The sequence below is a fragment of the Mustela putorius genome, unplaced genomic scaffold (genome assembly GCF_011764305.1).
Source record: "Mustela putorius furo isolate JIRA1106 unplaced genomic scaffold, ASM1176430v1.1 tig00003858_pilon_pilon_pilon, whole genome shotgun sequence".
Lineage (NCBI taxonomy): Eukaryota > Metazoa > Chordata > Mammalia > Carnivora > Mustelidae > Mustela > Mustela putorius.
The window spans coordinates 56,436,982-56,441,491 of NW_025422010.1; the positions used below are offsets into that span (position 1 = coordinate 56,436,982).

General features: G+C 38.1%; 1 pseudogene; it reads left to right on the forward strand.

Annotated features, from left to right (window-relative positions):
* The first annotated feature begins 1,812 nt into the window (after positions 1–1,812).
* On the forward strand, positions 1,813–2,105 carry LOC101680229 (annotated as a pseudogene).
* The last annotated feature ends 2,405 nt before the right edge of the window (positions 2,106–4,510 follow it).

The following is a 4,510-nucleotide window of genomic DNA, read 5'->3' on the forward strand; positions in this document are numbered from 1 at the left end:
AAGTCAACACAAAATTAAAATGCAGTACTAAAATTATTTCTAATAGCAAAGTTCTAAACACTTTTTGCTGCTGCAAGGACCTCCAGTCCATCGGGCCTACCAACTACTCACTGTCCATACCTTTCCTCTTATCTTCACAGTTCTCCCTTTACATCCAGGATTCCAAGGCTTCTGAAATTAATCCTTCGTTTGCATACATTTTCAACTTCCTTGTCCCTCTCTCTTACATTTACCTTGAAAGTTACCTCCACTTACTCAATGTCTGTATTTGAGCAGTTCAAACTGGAATGTTAACCATTCTACCTTATCACACTATCAATTTATCACCAGAATTTCTCAGCATGGGTGAACAGGCCTACTAATTTTCTCTAGTCAAAACACTCTCCATCACAGCCACTTCCTTTCATATTCACAGATGATGTCCTTGATTTATTTCACTAGGGAAAAAGAAGCAACCAAAGGGAATGGTTCATCTTGCCAATGGTTCATCTTAATGGTCCATTAAATCTCCCACTCTGCCTGAGACCCACATACTTTGTCTTTCCTCTTATGAAAATGGAATAACTGCCCTGCATATTTAAGGCTAAGTACCGCACTTTGGCGACGGGTTTTGATGATCATCTATATGAAAAAATTACTCCAGAAATGAGCCACAATCTTTTCCTTTATCATTTGTTAGAACATTCACATCAGCATATAGAGATGTTGTATCTCCCTATTATCTAAAAACGCTCCCTTGACCTGACATCCAGGTGTCAGGTAGTGGTGTTCCAGTACTCTGTTCTCTCTATGTAAGTATGTCTTGATGGAGTTGCTTTTACTCTTGGGGCACATCTTACCCCATTTTCTCCTGAACTAGATCCAGTCATGTTTGCCTTCTCCCACCTCCATCCTCCCCTGCAACGCGACCAGCTGCCACATCCAATGGGAAGTCTGCTGTCGTCATCTCACTTAAGCCATTAGCAGAATTTGGAGGAGGTAGAATCGCTCCATTTTCTAAATGCCCGCGCTTGTTCTCACTGACTCCTCCCATTCTCTTCTCCCTGACCACTTCGGATTCCTTGCGAGGCTCTCCTCTACAGGAAATTTATTTCTAAATGTGAACGGCAGCATGAAGGAGTGCTTAGATCACATAGTATGGTAGAGTACACTACTAATGTAAACCAATGAATCAAACAAGTAGAGAAAATCATGAACTTAAAAAAAAATCAAGCTGAGATTGAAATTTTATAATTTTATTTGAGGTCTCAGAATTCTTATTTGAATAGGGAATTATACTTCTTTTACTAGGACACAGAATGAATGAGCAAAAGTCTCTAAAGCTGAAGGACCAAACCCTTTCAAAATTTTTATAGATTAGAAGAAAAAAGTATAATCTTATCACTGGTAAGATTTAGGGGGAAAAAACAAACGCTACATATGATGTTTTAAATAAACTATATAGAGATGTGTGGATGATGTGTGTGTGTGTCAATTTTTCTGGGTGCAATAAATGGTTCTGTGGATTTTTATGTATTTTGTAGTCAAGAAATATAAGATAGGAGGAGCTTATTTAATTATAGGAACAGATTTATAATTATTCCTCATTACTCATTAATCTGCCTTCTGTCTTTGAAATGACAGCAAAATAAAAAGAAACTGGATTTTATAATTCACATGTTTTACAATCAGCATCAGGGAACAGTATTTACACTGTACAAATTACTTCATGTCCTAACATCTTTTAAAAATTTCACGAGACAGGTTGGACCATGGGTCTCCTTGTGGTGGCCACAGCTCCAGGGCAGAGTACAAACTGGGGCGGCCGAAGTCATGGCAGGACAGATGTTTGGAAAGTTTCTTCCCCTCTTTCACCGAGTTAGAGTTTAAAGGAATGAAGCAAAAACTGTAACCAAAGGAAGCATTATGCTTCCAGAAAAATCTCAAGGAAAGGTACTGCAAGCAACAGTAGTAGCTACTGGATAGGGCTCTATAGGAAAGTGGGGATAGACAACCAGTTAGTACGGAAGCTGGAGACAAAGTCCACCCAGAATACGGACGTCGCAGATGACACAGATTAGTTCTTATTTAGAGTTGGTGATGTTCTTGGAAAGTACATAGACTGAAATCAGTCATTACTGAAATGGCATCACAGGAAGCTGCGTATCCCAGTAAAGGTGTGAACAGTAAAATAAGGGAAGAATTTGCTAAATGTAAAAGGAAAGATATACTGTTCATTTTTTCTTTTTTGAAATGGTTGGCACAATTAGTCTTTGAAATAATCTATTTTTTAATCAGCAAATATTAGACATACTTCAAGCAGGCATTACAAATTAATAATTAAACATTTTAAATTACCTTTTTTAAGAGCCGACAGTAAGCATAAGAGGGAACACTTGGACGTTCACCGTGCTTCTCCCTGTCCTTACCCTGGTACGGCTTGAAACAGCCATTTGCAAGAAGCAAAGAAGTTCAGAAGAGAGCTGAAACCACTCTTGCTTTCTTCATTTCCCAAAACTTCAGATGCTACAGGGAGCCACAGATTATGCCTGTTCATCTTGGACTGAGCTGTAAATTCACAGGGCTTGCTGAGACTTCATTTGAGAGAGGATAAGTATTTTCTTCACTAAATAAGGTTTAAAGGAAAATGGGAAATGAATAAATTTGATATTTTTTTATGTTCCACAAGCCATATTGTTCAATTTTAGTAGTTATATTCATTTGTCTTAATGAGTGTAATTCCTTCAATCTGCCCAATATATGAAACACTAACACTTAGAAAGAGTTTTTCTAACTTTAATTATGAGAAAGATCGTTGCCTCTGAAAATGCACCATTTTAAGCATGAGTAATGTTGATGCTGTCGATGGGATGGAGGTGGAATTTACCTCAGTCCTTTAGATGGTAGGAACTCTAGTCTGAAAGGGGAGCATACGTCAGGGAAATCTGAAAATCACGAGAGTCTTAGAAAGTGTGAGCACATACAGATGAAATTCTGGCAGTGATTGGGAAGTAGGGAAGTGATGGGGAATGAATCTAGGAGGGGTCCAGGAGGCTTCTCTCGACTCTTTGAGAATCTCTTACTATACCCCTATCTCTAAATTGCAAAGTGAAATGGAAATATGAATGCATTATTTCTCTGCTAGATAAGGTAGCACAACTATAGAAGTAAAATTAGTTAGGCATTTGTTACATTAAAGGGTAAATATATTCGTTATCTTATTAATTTTTTTATTTACTTCTCAGCCTCAGGTTATGTTTTCAACAGATGGTCAGAATCTTTATGCGGGCGGGGGGCATCTTTTCCAATGTCATTTATTCAAAGATTCTATTTAAAGTTATGATAATAATTTAACTGAAAATTCTCATATGAAGTAAGCAATGTTTATCGAAAACATAAACTCACTACAGTTGCTCATATTTTTTTCCAGAATGAATGAAATTAACAATGACATTAAAAATCAGGTGAGAAGGGGCACCTGGGTGGCTCAGTGGGTTAAAGCCTCTGCCTTCGGCTCAGGTCATGATCCCAGAGTCCTGGGATTGAGCCCCACGTCAGGCTCTCTGCTCCGCAGGGAGCCTGCTTCCTCCTCTCTCTCTGCCTGCCTCTCTGACTTCTTGTGATCTCTGTCTGTCAAATAAATAAATAAAATCTTTAAAAAAAAATCAGGTGAGAAACGAACAATTTCAGAAGGAAGAAAACAGTATATTTTTCCCTATTTCTTGTGAATGAAGCTATCACTGACATATCACTGATAGTCAATTTCAGCAGTTACTGTCCTGAAGTTTATAAGCCGGACAGAAGACTGGGGGAAAAAAAAATCAAGCCATGTGGCATAATTGTTAACTGCTGGGAATCAATAGGAGAAAATAGTTCATGCTGGCACATCTCAATCAGAAGTGGAGTTGAAACACAAGGAGTGCACCAAAGGTAAGCAGCTTTGTAAGCAAAGCTCAAGGAGCAGCTCATTCAGTGGGCTCAGTGATCTGGCCCTCAGAACAGCTATTTATTGTAGAACCTGGGGGATTTACACTATAATTTTTATCCCTGAAGAGCAGAGTTGTCACATATTGTTGAAATATAATTTAAAAATCATAGCAAACATTTAAAATTGAGAGGAGTACGTAATACCACTAATATACAATGATTCCTTCTAAATTCAAGTGTAGTTCATTCAAGCTTTTTGGTGCACTCAACATGTGACAGGCATTGGTCTTACCATTAAAAATACAAGGGTGAATGAAACTAGTCCTTGCTCCCAAAAAGTCTTTCTCCAAAGGAAAGAAATTCAGGTCAGATAAGATTTCAGGATATTTTGGTAAATGGCACACCTGGCATACACACACGTATGAGTGTGTATGGGACAGGTCCTATGGGAGGAAAAGAGAAGAGAGAATCTACTAGATCTAACCAAGACGAGAGATTTGAGGGTGACCCCGGTGTAATATTTTGCAACACTAATTGTTTTGCTAAAAAGGTGTGTGTTTTAAAGCACGAAGATAATTAAGTATTGCTATGACACAAACATTCG